Source organism: Apus apus, chromosome 1 (genome assembly GCF_020740795.1).
Source record: "Apus apus isolate bApuApu2 chromosome 1, bApuApu2.pri.cur, whole genome shotgun sequence".
Classification (NCBI taxonomy): Eukaryota; Metazoa; Chordata; class Aves; order Apodiformes; family Apodidae; genus Apus; species Apus apus.
In genome coordinates, this window is record NC_067282.1 from 67615118 (window position 1) to 67630005 (window position 14888).

The window sequence follows — 14888 nt, forward strand, 5'->3', positions numbered from 1 at the left end:
CAAGGACACAGTGTGATGCTCGTTCTGGCTAGCGAGGGCTTCGGGAGTTGCGGGCTGGGTGCGAATGGCCGGTGAGTACGACTTCTTGCAGTGGGGCTAGAGAGCTGCAAAGAGCTGGAGGCTTTTTAGCTTCATCTTGGCATTTTTAAAATGCAGTCTGTTTGTAGGCGACTCCTGAAGGATTTCTGGCCAGCAATGTGCTCACATGGGCTCTAGGATGCTGGGACCACAAGGCACTACTGCAGAATGCTTTACTGGTGTGATCTGTTTCATGTGCCAGCTAATTACAGATCAATAGAGCAACGCTGCCTTCCGCCTGCTCCCCTCCTCTAAAGCAGGGGGAATTCAGCAGGGGGAATCCAGTGCTTTACCCACAAGAGCACTGTTGTTCTGATTCACATATTTATCTACCAGCACTGAAACCTTCCCTGTTGCCTTGCCTTGTTTGTTGGTGGAGCCTCAGCTGCTCCTTCTCCAGGAGCTTCCTCAGCCCTTAGTCCATGTTATCCCCCACCCCAGAGAGCCCTGTTGCTAATGCCCCAGCCCTTTACCATTCTCTGGTCCTGAGAGGTCTGTGGCAACCTGTCCTCATCCACCTGCTCAGATTAGTGAGACAGACAGACAGTAGAAGATTGTGAAACTTGTTTCTTGCTTTAATTTTATCTTGTCTCTTAATATTACTCTGACTTGAGGGGAAAAAAATCCAATTGTAAAAGTTGCTGCTCTATTTAAGCTCATTCTCACCAGTGTTCCCATCTCCTTGCTGAGGTGACTCCCTTCACAGCCACTTGTCTAGTTTTCCTGAGGCTGGAAGCTCTTTGGGGTAGGCACTTAATGACTTTCTTGTGCTTACTTTGCAGCAGAGGTCTTGTGGAACAAGATAATAATCCGTATGATCATTTAATTTAGATTAGATTGTACCACACACAGAGACAGGGTTGAATTAAAATTGCATATGCAATCTTGGCTGTGATATTTGCAGTGCTTTTTTTTTGTGTGTGTGTTTTGTTTTTTTTTTTTTTAACATTACAACTTCTTTAATATAGAGCTTAGTGTGATGGCGTTTTCATAAACTTTTCTCCTTCTTCCTTCTCCAAAATCAAGTATGTGGCATATATTTGCCCCACTTAAACATCGGAGAACTTGCAGGCCTTGGCTGTGACAACATGATGTCAATGAAGCATGGCAGAGAAGCAGGTCAGTAGTGAGTTATGGGAACCTCAAAATGAGAGGCTGTGCCAGCAGGTTTCACAGGTGCACTCTAACAGCAAAAACTGCTAAACTGTCTGGATCTCCAGCTCCATCACAGGCTTTCTGTCCCCCCGTGCATAAATCTGACAGAGGCCATCAGTCCCAAACCTGGTCCATTCCCTCTGGATCCCCTCCAGCCTGTTTCTCTGCCCCCACCTCCATCACTAAATCTTCCAACTCTCCTTTTCAGTCCCAAACTTCTTTGGTAAACATTTCAAATAACTTTGATAAATCTCAGTGTTCACTCATAATTTTTCTCCATCTCCTTGCCCATCAGACAAATGTTCCTCTGTGCTCAGTTTGTCCACTGGGTGTTTATGCACTCCTGCTCCCTTGTGTGTCTCTCTCCACCCTGTGCTTGCATTTCTTCCTGTGTCTTCTAGCCACAGTCTCAGCATTCTGTCCAGGTCCCAAACCTCTGTCAGCTTCACTCAGCCTATTTGTCCTTCCCCACCACTACTCCTTCCCAAGTTCCTCACTCTCCACCTTGCTATCTCTGGCTGGGTTGCTAGTCCCTGCCCTCCTGTGGCTTAAAAGGTTGTTTGCCAATGGTATTTGTTGCCCTTTCACACCACAGTTGCTGTCACTACAGCTGCTGTTTGAGGTGCAGTGTCTAATACGTGCCACTCAGGTGAAATAAACCCTCCATCACTCATTCTTCAATTCAGGATGTCCCCCCTGACAATGAGTATTATTAAAATACTCTGCATCCAGGGAGGTTTTTCAAGACCTGACTGGATAAAGCCCTAATCTGACCTCATGGTCCACCCTGTTGGGAGCAGGATGCTGGATTAGACAACTCCAGGAGACCCTTCCCAAATGGAATTATTTTATGCTTCCATGAGAATAACCTTGCTCACTGGATGTGAGGTAAATGGAGCTTTCCTGTCTGACACAGCCTGCAAAATTCTGATGAAACTTAAGTTCATGCCCTTACCATCTACCCAGGATATGCATATTCAGCCTTGGTTGCTTTAAATTTTTTACAAAAGTCACTTGTTTTCGCAGAGGTGACCAAAAAGGAACTCGAGCAGCTTCAGGATAATGTGTGCACAGCGGCTTGCAGAACCAGTACAGACTCCTTGGAGAAATGGGAGGAAGTTAGAACAGCTCACATAAAATAAGATTCACAGGAGATCCAGATCCTGCCAATACTGATTCTCATCTGCTCAGCCTTTGCCTCCCCTGTTCCCTTTTCCCGCAGTCTGGAAAGAGGTGGCACTTCCTGAACCGGCACAGCACACAGCTACGTGAGCTTAGCCCGCGGGGAATGTTTGTCATGTAAATCGCATCCGCAGTGGATTTTATGCAGAAAAATAGTAATTCTACAAGAGTAGGTGGTAGCATAACAACTCTCTCTTCCAGAGGTTAGGTATTAAGCTGGGGCTTTCAGGTCCAAATTCTCCTGCTTCAGCTAAGGCTGGGACTTCAGCCTCTGCATCTCTTAAAGCAGGCTGATCAGATGAGGCCAGCATCCCACCAAACCCCTCTCTAAAATTACTGGTTTGATCCTATTTCCTTTAATTCAGTTTTGGTTGTGTTAGAACGTGTTTTGCAGCATGTCCACAAAAGGACAGATCCTGTTGTGGTTAGTTTTCTTCTGTTTACTGTCTTGGACAATCAGTGCTTCTCATAAGAAGAGGGGATGAGGCTTTTAAAAATGAGGAGGGTGACTTCTGCAGGAATGCCTGACAGATGAAGGGGCTGTGCAGGAGGGCAGGGGATCATACTGCCATACTTCTCCTCATGGTGTCTCCCAACAAAGCTCCATGCTAAGCTGTTCACAGGGAGCTCAAGGGACTCAGCCGGGTGGACTTCTTCCAGAACATATGGGAGGAAAAATGCTGGAGGTTCAATGAGTATGTGAGAACAAGAGCATCAATGTTCAAAAGTACCATTCTGCTCTCCAAGGGAAACCCATTCACCTTTTAATGCAGAGAAGCCATGGAGCTGCAAGGCTGTTGTTTCCTCTGTCCCTCCTTCCTGCTTTGGAAAATGAACGTGTCTGGTCCATGACGGACTCTGCTTCTGAGGCTCTGGCCACAGAAGGATTGTGAGGATTTCCCTGGAGTAGCATGATTGCTGCTTCCACACAGGATGACTCTTTGTCACTGCAAGGGAGCAAAGCCCCACTGGAGGCAGAATCAGTTATGGGAACAATTGCTCAGTTTGAGCTGGAGGAAGGGTCCTGTGAGCCAAACCCAAACTCTAAAGCTACATTCGCTCCTCAAGTCAGTATCCTTTCTTCTCCCATTCCTCCTCTCGGCCTCAGTCTGAAGATCCTCAGCAAACAGGATCCCTCCTCAGAAAAGGGCTGCTGCAGCATCAGCTGTTTCACTGGTGCCTATGCTCCTCTTCTTCCCTCTCACCTCCTCCATCCTAAATGGCCTTGGCATCATCAGTAACAGTACTGATGTTTTCTATCCTGCACCTGGGATTCCTGCTCAGACCCAGCTGTCTGGCACCCACAGCTCTGGGGCATTGGTGTGGGTTTTCCGACCTCTTGGTTTCTCTCACCACTGGTCACAGCAATAGGAATTTTTAATCCTCTTTTTCTGTTTGAGGTAAGTGGCTGTGTGCACACACATGTGAATGAAGGTGAATTGAATGGGTTGCTTGTGGCTCTCTCCTCTCCCTGACTGGTCTAAAGCCCCAGTGTCCGCCTGGAGTTACCTGTCACTATAGGTGGCACAATGCTGACACCCCACAGGGTGTTTTCACTGGTCACCTCTCCTTTCCAGACTGCTGTGAGAGTGACTGGTGGACATCCATGTTACTGGGGAGGGTGTAGGGAGATACTATGTCTGCTGTGTGGACTTGGAGTGTTCCAATCATCTCTGGCTGAGATGCCCATGCATCTTACTACACACACCAAACATTAGACCTTTACACAGGAGTGTTGCCTCAGCCAAATGTTTACTTTCTGGCCCTGAGCCAGGGTGACCCATGAGTAGAGCAAGAATGCTCCAGGAAATTTGGTTGTTATTTTAAGAAAAGCAGCAGAAGAACCCTTTTCCACTTTTTTTTTCTTTTTTTTTTTTTCTTTTTATTTTTTTCCTTTTCAAAAAATGACTTGTTCTAGGAGCAGTGGGAGGGGTAGGTCTTATTCCCTGCCTGAGCAGGAGGGTTGTCCCAGGCAAGGGGAGCAGGACACCAGGGAGAGCAGGCAGCAACATAGCCTGGTCTGCTGCCTTTCTCCTCCCCATGCTGCTAGTTTGTGTGTCTTTCTCTCTAGGTTTGCTGCTACTTCCTCTTTCAGGCTTGGGTCGCTGGTCCAAATCTTTGCTAAGGGCCAGAGAGATGGTGTGGTTGCACAAGCCATGTTTCCTTAAAAGAGCAAGGAAGCTAAAAAACATCTGAAGCATTTTTAGTTAAAAGCACCAAGAACGCTGGGCAAAAGACCGACAAAATTATACCCCGAACAGTGAGCCAAGAAATTAGGCTGCGTTCTGGTACTCTTCATTATAGCTTTCAAAGGTACTTCAGCTGCTATATACAGACACACCATGAAATGATCTCAAGTTAAAATTGCTGGAGGGGATGTAGCATTTACGCATTTCCCTGACTGTGAACTGAAATCTTTCTCTGTTTCCTGTCTGCCTCAAAGTCAAACCTCCTCTCAGACCTCCCCTTTCTCTCCTGCACCCCCTCAAGTGGGAGGAAGTGTCGACTTGCTTGAGGGTAGGAAGGCTCTGCAGAGGGTCTTGGACAGGCTGGACCGATGGGCTGAGGCCAATTGTATGAGGTTTAACAAGGCCAAGTGCTGGGTCCTGGACTTTGGTCACAATAATCCCATGCAAAGCTACAGGCTGGATACTAGAACGAGTTTCTTTACCACAAGAGTGGTTGGACAGTGGAACAGGCTGCCCAGGGAGATGGTGGAGTCACCAGCCCTGGAAGTGTTTAAAAGAAATATAGATGTAGTGTTTACCAATATGATTTAAGCACTGAACAGGTAAATCAGGTTATGGTAGGGGGATTTAGGTTATGGCTGGACTTGATGATCTTCAAGGTCCCTTCCAACAAGGCTGATTCTATGATTCAAAAGTCCTGAGTCCTGCTCATCTACTTGCATCAGTGAATTCAACTCTATCTGTGGCTTCTTGTGAACTTTCCAGTGTAAATCTCTTTTCTGCCCCGTGTGCTGGGACAGAAAATGGGGAGATCTTCTGCTGCCTTCTGGTTTTCTACTCTGTAACCCTGATGTGCACTAGAAGACAAGGAGTGGTTTAAGGTGTCATTCAGAGCTGCATCTTCCTATCTCATTGCCATTTGCATATTGCTTTGGTTTTGAAACCTTGCACTAAGTGTTTTTTCCTGAAGGAGCAAATTGCAGCTTCATCAGAGTCATCTGCAGGGCACTTGTATTCACACCAGCGTCACAGAGCTATGGGCTAATTTATTTATTTCTATTAAATATAGCCTCTGAGAGCCAGTGTTTCTGTGTGCACTTGTGTTCAACTTTGGGGCTGTTTTCTCCCAGGATTCAGTCATGGAGACAACCTCACCACGGGCCCAGGGCTGTGGGTGTGATGGGAGCAGGGCCACCACAGCTCCGTGAAGCCACAGAGTGGTTCATTGTGACTGATGGCTGGTGACTTTTTTTTTTTTCCCCTTTCTGGGAGGAATATCTCATCAGGGAAAATGCCCGAAAGCCAAAACCTGTAGCGTTTGGCTTGCTAGACCTGATGAACAGCAGATATTCTGTTTAACATCTGAAAGCCTGTAATACTTTCACTCTACTCTGGCAGCAAGGCTTACTGATCACTTCCCCAGCACTGCCTGTGATATGGCTGCCTTCCTCCCTCCCTGTAACAATGCTGCACACAGCAACTTCCCATGCCAGTGGCCTGATTCATGCTGAATATTTTCAAAAACACTCTGATAGAACTAGATTGCGGGGGGAAAAAAATGCTGCTTTGCCTTTGTTGAAACCCTGCCTCTCAAACTGGAAATCCTCTGTGGTTTAGAGCTCAGACTCAAAATCTGCAAGGGAATTGCTTCAGGGCTGTGGAGGAGCCCTCTCCTGCTCATGTAGGGATTTGTCTAATGGGCCCCAACCCAGAGCTGAGGTTGCACATGCAAGTAACATCTCATGAAGAGTTTTTGGGACGGAGTGCTCTGACCAGCTGCTCTGCTCTGAGAGCAGGCAGGTTCTGCTGAGCTCTTGTGCAGCAGCAGGACTGATTACTTTTATTACTCTTGCATCAAGGATGCCTGGCTAAGACAAAGACCATCCTTAGGTGGGCACTGGGCAGACCTGTAGAAAAGTAGAAGCTATTTCCCTGTATGCAGGCAAGATCTACAGCACAGGATGGTTGCAAATGGAGCTGCAGAAGCTTGACTTCCTGCTGGTGGATAGGCTGTTGAGGGAGGTAGGAGCCACTGGGCACATGGGGATGGCAGTGGCACAGCAGTGATGTATCTGGGAACAGTGCTGGCAGCCCACAGGCCTGTCTGTGGGACACGAGGGGACAAGATGTTGCTTCCTGGAGGAAAAAAATGGATGCACAATGGCTCTGGAAACGTATTTTGAAAGTGATTTTTCAGGTAGTAGGAGCTCTTTGGTGTTTGATACATCCCCCTGGCTCCATCCCTTCTGCCAGTGATGAGGCTGAACGTGTCCCACAGCAGCTGGCGGCAATGGAGCAATGTCCAAGTCCCCCCCAGCCCCAGCAAACATGGCCCCACACCTGCATAGAGAGGGCCATGCGCCCAGGACCAGCTTCTCCTGAAGGCACCAAAGTATCCTGGCAGCAGTCACCAGCCAAAAAACAGCTTTTTTTGGTGGGAAGAGGGAGAGCAGCTTGGACAAGGTCACGCTGGTGGCTCAGCTACTGTGGGCACACTCAGAGAAAATGCAGAATTATGGAAGAACTTCATAATCCTGCACATGGCCACTGCTCTAAGGAAAGAGATGTTCCTGCATTGGTTTCCCTGTCTAACACAGCTGCAAGCAGTATCCTGAATCATGTAAACACCACGTTTTTTTTTTTTTTTTAAAAAAACCCTATCTAACTTCTTGGTAGCAATGATACCGTGTTGCAGTGAGTCACACAGGGTAATAATGGTGTTTAAAAAACAATCTTTGTCAGTGCTGAGTGTTTTCTCTTTTAATTTCATCAGCTATCTTCTTATGAGGGAAGATTAATGACGCCTCATATCCTTGAACAGAGGCCTTCTCAGTACTGGGCTTTGCATGCACATCTCTTAAGAGATTACCACTGGATTACAGAATGGGAGGGTTTTCTTCACTGCCATAATGCGTGTTCCTGCATTGATTTGGCTACTTAAAAAATTCCACTGTGCTTAGGCTCTGCTATACATAACTTTAGCTTTTTTTGGCACCAGCAGAACCAGCCCACTCTGTAACATGAGGTGCCTGAAGAGCCCCTCACGTGCTGGTCATCCCCACAGGTCCGTCCTCCCCACCTTCCCCAGCAGTCTGCAGATGAGCCAGCTCTCCCTGGCCAGAAGCCTTTTGGAGGGATGCTCTGAGCTGCTCTTCAGCTTTTAGCTTAGCTCAGTCAGTGCACCTGAATCCTACACTTTGCATTGGAGGGAGACTGTCCCCTTGCACATCCCGCGAGAGTGGGTGGCTGCTGCTGCCCCCTCTGGAGAGCCACTGGGGCATGTTTTCGTCAATGTGCCAGGGAGCAGTGGGAGCAGGGAACCTGTCCTTGTTTGTGCCAGCATCTTCCCTGAGGGGCATCCAGGGAGCTCTCAGCTGGGGGGAAGTGCTCTGCCCTCTTGGAGTAGCTCACAGAGGCAGTGCTATGTCCAGTTTCAATTCCTCCACTGGAGTGGGCTGATTAGGATCTCACTCCAAAAGGCAGAAATAAGGAAATAAAATGCTATTTCTGTGTGTTTTCACCTTCAGTGTAAGAGATACATAAAATGGTATTAAGTCAAGTGCTCTTTTTTAAACAGATCAGTAAAAAAGCCAGTTATTGTCTAGCAACTCAGACCAGCATAAGAGAGAAGCAGTGAAATTATTAATACATTTATCACTGACACAGCTCTGTTCTTGGCCCTGATTATTCTGTTAATGGGTTGTAAGATGATGCTGCTCAAAGCAAAGCCCTGCTGTTGTGAGGCCCATCTCCCACCCATGTCCAGAAAGATTCAAACATGAGCAAAGGAGCATTAATCTTCTCTCTTAGGTCTCACAAGAAATCCACAAATAAACTGCATTTTGCTAGTTGTTTTGAAGTCTATAGTTGCTGGTTTACTTTAAACTGCTGAAACTATAGCCTTAAGTTCCTCCCACAGAAGCTTCTGGTTGTAGAGAGATGCCCAGGAGAACAGGCGAGGTCTCTGGGTAATCTCCAGTCTGGACGTAGACCCCTCCTGGGCCAGTGCTCCCAAGTCCCAGCACACTCCCCTATGGATTCACGAGCTCTCAGCAATGCAGGGTGGGCTGTCAGGCACTGTGGTCCCAGGGGATCCTTTCTCTCCAGGGGCTACCTCTGATCAGCTGAGCCAGCTGCCGATGCAATAAGTAGGGTGTTTCGGCTTTGGGAAGAGAACCTTCACATTAAGTGCCGTCAGTCAGTAACCTCAGGAAAAGTTGAGAGCCGATTCTTTCTCTGGTTTAGCAGGTGATGTAACAGTGCTGACACCAAAAGACAGAAAACAATCACGTTGCTGCTATTAATGTTTCCAAGGCAAACTCTGGGTCATCAGCAACTCAGCTCACCAGATTCCTCCTGCTGCTCATGTGGGATTGGTACTGACAGTCGTGCCTAGTGCATATGTCACTGTTCCAATTAAGCTGTGGACTAGCTATGGTGTATTTGCATTGAGGAGCTTCACATTTACGGGATGACAGTGTAAGTCAAAGGAAAGAAACTTTCAGCCATGCAGAAAAAAGCTTTAGCATTGATTAATTATAAATATCTCCAAAAATGTAAGACAAGACACCAAATGCAGCAAGAGTAGAACTACTTGTTATTTCTAACCTTTTCTCTTCCAGTGTAGAACATTGATCTTTTCAGTGCCTCATTAGATTTCTTTGTGCAAGTTTGCTCCAATATCCCATCTGGGAAGGGGGTCAGAGCTACTTGAGGGTGTGCAGTGTGTGCTGGCACAGATGGGTGACACAGCTTTGGCACCAGAGCTCTATGGCTGTGATAGTAAGGCAAGAGACCTGGGGGGCAGATGGGCTGGGAGGGTCTCCTGCAGACCAGCCTGGGATTGTCTCACCAGAGCTAAGGCACAGGTCCCTACATAGCACCAGAGCAAAAGGTTGGCTGGATCCTCAGTATTTTATTTCTTGGGTGGGTTGGGGTTTTTTGTTTTTGTTTTTGTTTTTAAAACCCCCCCCCCCCATTTTATTTTTTCACAATGGAAACTGCATGTGAGTCGTCCCTTCAGTAAAACAAAAAGCTGTGAAACTTTTAAGTGCTCAGAGCTTCTTGTAGCACTGTGCAAGACTTGTCCTCATTCTGGGAGGGACTGGAGACAACAAAACCACTGTTACTTGCCTTGCTCACTGGCTGATCTTGCCTCAGTGAGTCAGTGTGTGCCAACCATAGTACAGTATTTGAGTAATTAATTCCTTGCCTCAGCCTTCCTTGGGGTACTAAATATTTCCATAAAAGTTCTTGCTGTCTATATGCTTCCCTCTGGATTCTGAAAGTATGTCAACATATTAGAGAAAAAGTTAAATTATTTCAAGCACCTGCAGCAATAAAGACATTTGCAATGAAGGAAATACAGGCTTTGGTGCAGAGCATTGAAGGATGGTCTCAAGCCATTTGCTGATGTGGATTTGTAATGACAGGAAAGGAGAGACATTACTTTGGAGATTTCACATTGGACATTAGTAACCACAAGAGCTGCATTTAATAAAGATATCAAATAAAAGAATGGTAGGTACTAACCTTTTCTTATCCATTGACGAGAAGGCAGGTACTGATAAGTTTTAACTTTTCTTCTCTTTTGAAAAATCAGTACCAGGTGAGGTGCTCTAGCAGGCTGTTCTTTCTAGTTATGGCTTTCTTCATAGTTAAGAGCTCCAAATGCTGAAATATTTGAGTAGTTTGTAGAAAGAGCATTTTAATACCTCTCAACATTACACAAACCACCAGTATTAAATTAGGCAACATAAAAAAAACCCATTACAAAATATAAACCCCCCTTTCATTTAATTCTATAAGTAGAAACTTCTCTATGCCTATAGATTCCTTATTAGATTAAACAGTGTATTTCTGATCTGGAGGATTTTACTTGTAGCAAACAAGCAAATATTAATGAACTCTTGTGGTTTCGGGGCTTAGTAAGAAATTCAGAGGACAATAAGAATGTAGGAAAAATTGTAACAAAACTCAGTGTGGGATCCTATGGATGGGAAGATGGTTTTTAAACCAAGTCTCTGGCAGGGTGATGTTGCATCCTCACACTCATATATTAACATGTGCCAAGATAGATGGGTTCAGGTGATCTGGCCAGCACTACTTGTGTGTAATGTGGAGAAGGGACAGTCGCTATCGAGAGAGTGGTATCAACTCCTCACCATGTTTCTTGAGTTTCTCTTGACTGTCAAGAACAAAGTAAATGTTGGATGGATGCTGAGGGAGGTCTCCCTTAGCAGTCAGCAGCTGCTAGGGGCTGGTCTGAGGGGCACCTGAGGATTGGGCTGGCTGCAGCTTCCCCATCCGATGGGCTGGACTGCTACCTGATATCTAATTGTCCTTGTTTGGACTGTATAATTGAATTATAAGATCAGTCTCTAATTTTCTGTCCTTTTCCACAAGAAAAGGAACAGTATGTGCTATAGCCTTGTTGCCATCATCCTGGTGTCTGGATGCTGAGTGTTCTGCTGATGAGTTGTCTGTGTTGCAGCCTTTTGGCCATGATGCATGTCTCAGTGTGACCATGGGAACAGTGTCCTTCTCTACCCGTTCAGGTCTTTCTTGTAACCCTCTTTTTTGTGTTTACAGACATTTACAGTCATGCTGCATTTGTACCAAATTTCTGATACAGTGCTGACTCTTCCATTGTTATGTAGGAGGTGAGACAGAAAAAGCTCGTCTGGAGTCCCTTCCCAGGCTTCAGTGGTGTCACCAGATGAGGGGGAGTTACCTCATGCCAACTGCCTTTCCTTGCCAACATTTCCATCTCCCCATGAACTGTGAGGTCAGGACAATGCTGGTTTCAGTTCTGAGCTACTGATGTACTTGAACAAAAATCTAAGAGTGCCCATGTCTCCTCAGGAATCATTCACGTGCCCCAAGTCAAATGAGTGCACAGATGTTTTGCTGGAATGAGACCCTGCTTGTTGGCTCCTCAGTGTGAGCAGCCATGGGCTTTGGCCATGATCTGCTGAGGCCCGAGTGGATCTTCCCACTTGCACAAACATGGCTGCAATTTTGAAATCATCTCAGTGTTATACCCCTTTTTGGAAATTAAGGCACGGTGAAGGGCCAGGGAATTATGAGTGGGTGAGGAGGGGAAAGCAGAGAGGGAAGATAAATGAAAACACATGCTTTGGATGGTGAGACGAAAGGTGGAAAAGTATGTAGGTGTTCTGGTTTGTTTTGGTGGGTTTTCCCTGGGGGCGCCAGGAGCGGTGAACTTGGCCCATGGACTTGGATTCTGGGGCCAGAGGATTTGCTGCCTCTGGACTCTGATTGCGCAGCTTTGGAAAACCCCAGTGCTAGGAGAGTTTGTTCCTGAAGCAGCCCGTGACTCTGTGGGAAGCCCAGGCTGGAGCAGCTCCGGACCTCGTGGGAAGGACTCATGAAGGAGAGGTTCGTGGAGGACTCTCTCCCATGGGAGGGACCCTGTGGGGAAGCAGGGAAGGACTGTAAGGAATCCTTCTTCCTGAGGAGGAAGGAGCAGCAGGAACCACCAGCCTGTGAACTGACTCTAAACCCCATCCCCTGTCCCCCTGTGCCGCTGGGGGGAAGGAGGGAGAGAAACCGGGAACAAAGGGATTTGGGCCTGGGAAGAAGGGATGGGTGGGGTAACATATGCAAGCCCTGCTCTGTGTGTTGTCTGTGTCCTGGGTGTGTTTGATTAGTGTGAAAGTAAATTATTATTTTTTCCCCAAATTGAGTCTGTTTTGCCCGGCATGTTAATCGGTGAAGAACCCTCCTTGTCCTTTGTCTCAGCCCATCAGCTCTGTCCTCCTCATCCCAGTGTGTGTGTGTGTGTGTGGGGAGTTGAGTGAGTGGCCACGGGGCTGTTCCTTTGTTACCGTGTTGGGCCCAAACCACAACAGTAGGTTTTGAGCTTGCCTCTCAAAAGGCATCTATCAAGCAGGACAAGAGGAAAAGGCAGGTAGATGAAGCTGTCGGGGGAGACACATGCTGAGTGCTTGTGGTGATGCTCCTCAGGGATGGGGCAGCGTGGCACAGAGGGATAAAACAAGGGCAGGGGTGACATGGCCAGACGAGGGAGCTGGGGAGGACTGTGAAGAGTAGGGACCTCCAGCAGGGAAGGTAAGACACAAATGCACGGGGGTAGAAAGGGCTTGTGTGTTGAAAGGAGGGAGAATTTGGGGAAAAGAACAGATGACACGGCACAAGAAGCAATTGGAATGGGCTGTGGAAATGTCCATCTGACCTGCCAATCAAATTTTTTATTCACAGGTGGGTCATACCCACTTTTGTTAGAAGCACTTAAAACTGGGACACCTGATACAGTTAGTATGGAAAAATGCACTCACCAAACCTCCTAAAACAAACCAGGCTAGTTGGACTGGGCCAGGGTCTGGTGGCAGGGAGGGAGAGTGGGACATCTGTGTGCTAGGTTCAGGAGAGGCTCCTCCAAACAGGGAAGATGGAACTAGCCACAGTGTAGCAGCTGCTGAGCTGTTCCTATTGCAGTTAGGAAGAGGTACTGGCACTTTGGTCCCACCTGGGATGGGGCTGGATGTGGGGCTGGGCTTTGCCACACTAGTCGGCTCAAGGTGGAGGCTGCTCCTTGGGCTGGAGCTCATGGCACTTTGCTGCTGCCCTGTTGTTGGTTTTTTGCTGGGAGACAAACCTGCTGGCTCTCACCAGACCTCCAACCAGCACATCTGTCATGTGAGCAGCTGGGGAATTAGAGCTCTGGGTTCAATGTGCACATCAAGTATTACAGTGAAAGTCTGGCCATACAGGTCTGTAGCTGTTTTGGCTAGAGTACACTTGAAGTGTAGATGCAACAGGAGAGGTGTGTCTCCTAGTGGCGTTTCCCAAAAAATCCACTCAGGAGCATGTTCAGATAGTCATATTTTTGGACAGATGCTTTCAGGATCAGGCCCTACAGGGTCCATGGCTTATGAACCATGTGTGTAGGGGACATATGTGTGCTTGCAACCCTAGGGTCTCTGCAGATATCCTAAGTCCTCCACAGTCAAGAGGGAGAAGGTGTAGAGGACACCAAGGAACACAGCTGCTTTACAGTGCCAGCATCACTGCTGGGAACTTGGATGCCAGCACCTAAATTTCTTTGGTATTTATTAAACATCACTTAAGATTGGGGCAGAATGGGCTGGTAACATTTTTCTGTCTTGCATATAATTGCAATCTAGTGGCCTTGTTAAAATGCTTGGTTTTATGATCTGTTTTTCTCCTAAGCAGCTGTTTATACACTTTATTAATGGTGACTAATTAAATCCCTTGGATGAAGTCCTTTGGAGGCTATCCAAAGACATAAACCCAAATAAGCCTGGGCACCACGATGAAATACAGTCACTAAAATAGCTTCCCAAAAGCCATGTAAGCAGATTGCAAATGGACCAAAGAAGGATCTGATGAAAAGAGGTGGGTGGGAAGATATACAGTCATCTAAACCCAGGGGAAGAGTGGAAAGGAAGGAGGATTGAAAAGCTTTGAGGTTGCTTTTGCGCATGAGATCTTAAACTCAGCAGCTCGTGTTTATGGTCAGCTCGGGTCACTAATGCAGTTCTAAGCCAAGGGGCAATGAGGAGACCTACAGCCCTGAGCCATCACACCACTGTGCTTGAGAAGGCCACAAAGCCTCCTGAAAGCCATCAACAGCTGCAAAGTCAACCTATTGACCTCATGGTGCCGGACAGTAAATCCCGCTTGGAGGCAGCCTGCTTGGCTTTAAAAGGCATTTGGGCAGGCAAGAGAAAAAACCGAAACTATTAAGGGCAGAGGAAGTTTCTGTGGGTTGTTAAGTTGGAGGAAGGAGGTGGGGAGCAGCGTGAGAGCCACAGGTTGCCTGTGCTGGCAGGGCCTAAGGACCCTCCCTGTCATGGCTGTGCCTGGGAGCCCCAGACTGACCCATGCTTTGCCCTGCAGCTTGTGGGGCAGGATAGTGCATGTATCAGAGAAGACATAGGTTGAGAGGTGGAGTGAGAAAGAAATATAATTTGACAAATGTTGACCCATTTGACCAATGTAAGGCAAACCCCTTTCTCCAAGGCAGTGGTCACTTTCTGAAAGTTTGGGCAAGGGCTGCTAAGGCAGGACTCAAAAGACAGGTCTTGGGCATGTGCTGCCCAGAGTTTTTAGGGGTCAGATGTATGACTGACTTTGCAGAGATGTGGCAACAGCTTTTCCTCTGGGAAGCTTTGAGGGAATTTCAAGACCCAAGAAAGCAGGGTTGCCATTTTTGTCTCCCAGCTTGGAGCTGCTACACTGGAAACTAGGAATGCATTTGCAGATGCAGGTGACTGC